The sequence below is a fragment of the Hippocampus zosterae genome, chromosome 1 (assembly GCF_025434085.1).
Source record: "Hippocampus zosterae strain Florida chromosome 1, ASM2543408v3, whole genome shotgun sequence".
Taxonomy (NCBI): Eukaryota; Metazoa; Chordata; class Actinopteri; order Syngnathiformes; family Syngnathidae; genus Hippocampus; species Hippocampus zosterae.
In genome coordinates, this window is record NC_067451.1 from 12317374 (window position 1) to 12323944 (window position 6571).

General features: G+C 40.1%; 1 long non-coding RNA gene across 1 annotated transcript; it reads right to left on the bottom strand.

Annotated features, from left to right (window-relative positions):
- Positions 1-685: 685 nt before the first annotated feature.
- Positions 686-5732, bottom strand: LOC127593691 (uncharacterized). Its single transcript, XR_007960477.1, has 3 exons — positions 5273-5732; positions 4938-5046; positions 686-2505 (listed from the first exon to the last, which is right to left on the bottom strand). It is a non-coding gene; the product is annotated as an uncharacterized LOC127593691 (long non-coding RNA).
- Between the last annotated feature and the right edge of the window lie 839 nt (positions 5733-6571).

Genomic DNA, 6571 nt, shown 5'->3' on the forward strand with positions numbered 1-6571 from the left:
ACATATGTTAGACGGTACATCCTGCAGGCAAATGACTCCATGTCCCTGCATATTTCCTCCGACACGTCCCAGGATGTTCCCAGGGATTTAAAGGACTCTTAAAATGTCCTATTTCATTTGACAAGTTTAAGAGTGCTGAGTTTTCCTTGTCCAGCAAATGCGCTTATACTGTCACAACCTGTAAAGGCATGAACACCGACAACTATTTGTGCTCACAATTACAAGTAGGGACAATTTAGAGTGTTCCATTAACCGACCATGCATGTTTTTTGAATGTGGGAGGAAACCTAGTACCCGGAGAAAACCCACGCAGGCACAAGGAGAACTCCACTTAGGAAGGTCGGAGCCGGAATTTCGAATGACAAATATACAAGAACAGTCCCCCTTCATATTGATATTTGGCATACACGAGTTTTACTTTGCCTTTGTTACACAGTCTACATCAGGGGTCTCCACTGTGGTTCCTGTGGGCTCTTGGTAGCCTGGAAGGACATCGAGCGAGAAGCCTGCCGGGCTCTCCTAAGAATAGCTCACCAGTCTTATTAATTTGCATGACCTTGTGTGTGTGTGTGTATGTATGTATGTATGTATGTATGTATGTATGTATGTATGTATATACACACACACACACACACACACACACACACACACACACATTGTTTTTATTGGTATCTTTCAAATTTCGTGTACATTACGTTCATAATGCTGTCTGAATAAATAATGATAATTGGTTGCCAATGATAAAATGATTACCTAACTACCAGTTTCAATGAAGGGCTTCAATAAATTCGTAAAAGCCTTTGAATGGAGCTGAAGTATTGATTCTTATTTTGGTTTGTTGTATCGAGCGATACTGTTCCATTTAACTTTGAAGGTTCATTTTGTTTTCATTGTTTGTATTTTACTTCATTACATCCATTTAATTGAAACAGAGTACCATAAAATTTGAAATTCTAAAGTGACGAGTGGATTGTTTCAAAGTCATTGAATTCAACTCTATTTCAAGCATCACAGCTCTGGTATATTGTTCGTGGTAAAAGTGAGGTCATCGTAATATTGTGCTTCGTTCTTGTGTTGCAACAGGCTGCCAGTTGAATATTTATTCAAGGTGAACTCTGCACATTTAAATGCAAAGCACATCTGTTGGACTCACATTGACAGGCAGCACACCGTGTAAAAATAAACTAATTATTTTAACTTCTTTTCCTGAAGGATTTGGGTTGACATTAGTTTCTCATGTGACAGCCAAGAAATAAAATAATACAGATCTCATTCTTGGTTACTAAGCACTTATGCAATCTCAATTTGCTTCTTCCTCCGGGAAGTGCTGAGCATTGTGTCTCCTGGCTAGCAGAAAAGAAGGCTTCAAAGTAATAATCCAGACATCAAAACAAAAACTAGCACACAAACTCCCCGCCTCAAGGTTTGAATTACCAATCATCATTTCCTTAAAAAGCAATCAAATTCATCCCACTCTCTACTGTGTTGTTCCTATTCTTTCCAGAGATTTACATTTTGGAAAATAAAGATTCAGAAATAGTACTACTGGGGTCGTGTTTTTTTTTAAACCACATCATTTGTTTCAATTTGAGGAAAATACTGAAATTTACATCAGTTTACCACATTCACGTGCTCTCGGTGTACATGTTCAAATAAGTAAATCCAAAAGATCTTTTTATTTCAGTGTACAAAGTCAGAAGTGCACCATTGTCCAAAAATAGAATAAAAGACATCCATACATCTATTTTCTGGAACCTGACTGCGTGATTTTGTTCGGCGGCATGTTTCAATACCCAATGTCATTTAATTCATGTGTATACAAACACATTGTAATCATTAGCCAAAGTGTGTTTTTCAACACATTTTTTTGTTGCAGGTGTTTTATGGTCTGAGACGAAAGACTGAAAAGTTTTTCTTGTGTCCTCTAGAGCCCCTTTACAATGCATGACTGGAATCAATAAAAAAAAAAACATTGTTTTTTTTTAAATCACAAACTACAAATCCGAATCCGTGATCTGCAGTTTTAATCTGAAGCTTTCTCGTCTTCGGGTATTTCCGGAGATGTGATATCACAGAAGCCAAACAAATTAGTGGCTACTGTGGCTTGCGGTTGTGTGCTCTACGTGTTCAGTTGCTCACCACATGATTAGCACTTAATGTTTCATTCGTTGCGCGGCAGTTGGTTACACTAATGGCGAAGGGAGTGGCAAAGGTTTCTTCAGCTTTCCAAAGGACAAAGAAATATGTGACCGGTGGATCAGAGAGTCATTTGGCAAGGAGGAAAACATGGTCAAATGTGGTCGGCAGGGAGCAGTCCCCAAAGTAAGTATTGCAAGTTCTGCGCTGATCAATTTGAACCGGCGTGCGTCAGCAAACATTTAGCAGGGAGCATCGGGTACACAAGTGTAGTTTAACTCAGGCTGAAACCAGCTTCCTTCGGCAAATGCATCTTCAACCTCCAGCAGCAGCAGCAAGAACCCCCGTCACTGTGGTGCATCCGAGAAGCTGCGCAGGCAAGAGGTGAGGACTTATTCGCATGCACCTATGACAACCTAAGTATGGTGATTATGAATCGAGCCGTCGAAAGCAAATAACAAAACCGATGAAATTTAAGGGCTGAAAATGAATCCCATACCCACCCCACCCGCAGGGAACCTTTATACATGATGATGGGAAAAGATTCTGAGAAAGAAGATATTCCGCATCCATCACCTCATTTAAAAGACTTGATTGATGCTGTTGGCTCCAAGAATGATAGTTGGCTAATGGGCTGCCTTGACTATTTGCGCCAGCCTAATACTATGAGCTTCCGGTGTTCAAAAATTCTTCTCAGAAAAAACACATATAAGTGAAGTGTACTTTTTCCATTGGTTATAATCATTAGCTACTGTTACTTTTTTCTTGTTAAAGACTTAAAAGTTGGCAAAGCTATGGAAAACACATGTTAGGGATAGCATAAAAATTGAGCCATGCAAGCTCGTTTCACTTCTTTTTTTCCTCAGTATGAGCACTTGGCAAGTGGAGAAACTTGAATTCTTACTTTTACGACCTATTTTTCTTGAGTAAAGAGCATGATTACTGTTGCCACCTGAACATTTATACGACTTAATATTCATGTGCAGTCGCAACAATCCCAAAGAATTTATGTACCGGTACTTTTTATATGAGACTACAGTACTGTATATCGTACAGTTGGGAATAAGTAAATAAAGGTGGTCATAAATAAAATAACCAGTACGGTCATAATTATACAGCACCTGGACACATATGGCAATTATTTTACACAGGTGTACACATTGTTTATTTGATGAACTATTTATGTGTCTGGATGCTTTTTGGGTCAAACATTATGGATGTGTTTGTTGTTTCCTATTTTGCCTGTCAACTCTCTCTTTGTGCAGTGTGTGTAATTCACAGCTATATTTTCCATGTCTGCATTTTAGACAGTCGTCGCTCTGCACAACCATGACAGTTTTGCACAGGAAATGACCCATATTGACCTATCAGACAAAAAAGATCGCTGTCTTGCTTTCATCAACCAAAAGGGAGGAAGCAGCACCTTTTGCTGGCAGACGACCAATGATAAAAGTGTTGACCTGCACAAACTGTTACCATGGTTGCCTCTTGTTTTCTTTCTCTGGTTAAATATGACCAAATAATCGACTGAAATATTACACATCTTACACAATGTTAAACAAAGTCAAGATATCTCAGTGTGTCTTACTAGAACTAAAAGCATCAATTAGAATCAACCCCCTCCCCCCAATTAGGCCATGTGATTTGTTTGAGCCCAAAGATTGTTTGAACAAGAATAATGAGAATTATTGGGAACAAATTAATCATTTGAATATACCCAATGTGGTACGTACTGCTCGCTACATTTTGGCCTCATGCTTTCAGCCTTTTAACCAGAGGTCCATATGAAATTAATATGGTTAAGTATTGTTCTAAAACACAAAATAATAAATAGATTTTTAAAAGGATAGGTATGGATATAGAAGGAATATGTACATGTTTTAGATAATATATAAAATGTATTACACTGGAACAATGGTGAAGTGGTGCACTTCGGTGAGAGAGGTTGGGAGGATGCCATTCCCTCTCAGCCATTGGTGGGGAGAACCTGGGCACATAGCCAACTACTGCCCAGTGTTAGCACCATAAAGACCACCTCTCTGCGCCGAATCATAGCATGCTGGGAAGTGCAGGGGCGCTGCACATGCCGTTGGGTCTGTTGTAGTAATGCCCCTGGTTTGCATGTCCTCCTTGTGCCCGTGCTTGAAGTCAAATGATGCCCCTTAACTATCCATAGGTGTCATTGTGGTTGCTTACATGTTCATACGATCGACATGCAACCAGTCCAGGATATACCGTGTCTCTTGTCCAAAGTCAGGATACTCTAAAAAGGCTCCTTTGCCAAACCTAATGTAACCAAGCACTTTAGAAAAATTGATATGTTTAATGTAAACCTGTTCCTGGTTGTATATTTTTTTCCACAAAGTGTGGCAAAAGGTGATTGTTTTGTGCTTTTATGCCCCTCTGTCCTCCACCTTTGGTTGTGTGTTTACTTCCAAGAATCAAGCTAAAGAAGAAGACAGCTCCTCTTCTTCGGCATTGAAAAGTAACAAATGCAAGTATCAATAGAAACTCACAGACTGAATAGAACGTCACAAGGGGGATGGGTGTCTTGTCTTCAAATTGTGAAAATGTATTTTTGGAACAATTACAAGGCTTCCTCTTATTAGTACCGGTAGTCTAATGACCAATAATTATCCACCTCCATGTTTTTGCCTGCTGAGAGAAAAATCGTCCCTCCGCAGTACAAGAGATAGGATGCACCTACTGTATTTTACATGCTATTGTTCAGACACAGGTTGTTTTGCCCATTGAATAATAGTTCCTTCAAAATAATCATGAGGATTTCTTTTTTTTTTTACCTGCAATGATGAGGTCACAATGAGCACTATTGCATGTCGCTTGCCCTGTTTTATGTTCTAATAACCATTGTGAACAAGGACATATATACCGTATATGCTTGCTGTTGACCTGATGAAAAAAAAAAAGATTTGATCAGAAAACATTCACACGCTCGGATTTCAGTTACAGCCTTTAGGATGAGGGAGAAAAGGAGCAGAATTTGTAACACGACTACTTACACACTCTTGCTATTAGTTTCCTGCCTAAGACACCAACCCTGCAGTACAGTCGCCCTTCACTAAATGACCATTCCCTTTTAGAGCGGAAGACGGTCCGTCAGAAAGTTGAATCTCACCTTCAGGAGGAAGAATGTGGCCATCTTCCTGGCGGTGGAACAGCACCACACCCTCAGCAGCGTCAAGTTGGAGTGGTGTGCGTGAAGACTTTGGGTTACAGGATTCCTTGTCGTACGACCGGTGTTGAGCAGTCAGTTGGATTTGTTTTCAATGACAGCCGAACCCAACGAAGGCTGGCCTTCTGTCACCCTTCTGTTGAAAACCTTTTCTCGACAGAATTTCTAGGTGTGCAGCCAAGTTCTTGGGGGGGATCCATTTTTGTTCCCTTATTATTGCATGTCAGCTTTTTGCAGACAATGTGATTCTGCTGGCTTTATCAAGCAGTGATCTTTATCTCTCACTGGAGCAATTAAGTCATCTTATACGGCGTATGCTCATCAGTTATGTTTTGAAATGGAGGGTCCAGTTTGTACCCTGCCCGTTACCCAATGTCAAATGGGACTTCTCAAGGGTATTGAGACAATAGTCAAGATGCAGTCTTGCGACTGCCCATAAATGGCCATGAAAGAATTGTCACTGGAGAGCGTCCATTAAAAGTGCACTGACTTCAAGCAAAAAGAAAGCAGTGTTCAAAAGAAAATGGCATCGCGAAGGTTGAGTCACACGTTCCAAGTTTAATGTGGTCCCAGTTTGTACAAAAGGTCTCAGCTGTAAAAACCTTCAAATGTGCTCTCAGTGTACGTTCTGTTCCTCTCTCATTATTGTTGACTTGAGATGGCCTTTTTTTACTGAACAAAGATGTGTTTACTGCTTACTAGTGTCACAACAAGTTCAGTTTCTGATTCTCTGCTGCATCAACTTTGCCTCTTTGCCACCGTTGCTTCTCCTTGTTGGTGGTGATAAGGGTGCCCCCCAAAAAGTTACAAAAAACAATCTTGTTAAGATCCATTCCAAAACTTTTTTTTAGATGTGTTTGGGATCATCGTTCTGTTGGTACAACCATTTGTGTCCATGTTTTTGCCATCTAGACATTCAGGTGAGGTGAATTTGAGGAATGTGGAGGCAGCAAAGCAGCACCAGAGCATGACGTCACCAAAGTCATGTAGTTACAAAGTCACAGTTGGTACAGTGTTCTTCCAGACCTTGGTTGTGATGGCACATCTAAATAACTTGCTATATTCCACTCTGTACAAAAATAACACACTGTAGAGGACTAGCAGTCACAAGTGTAACTGCAAATAGCGTTGTTGTCTTAATGTTTGCATCAGTTTAGTGCAGCAAAAGTGGTGTGAATTGATTTCAAAGTCAGAGCATTAACAAGACGTGCAGTGTTTGCTGTCTTAATCTTGCTGCTAGAG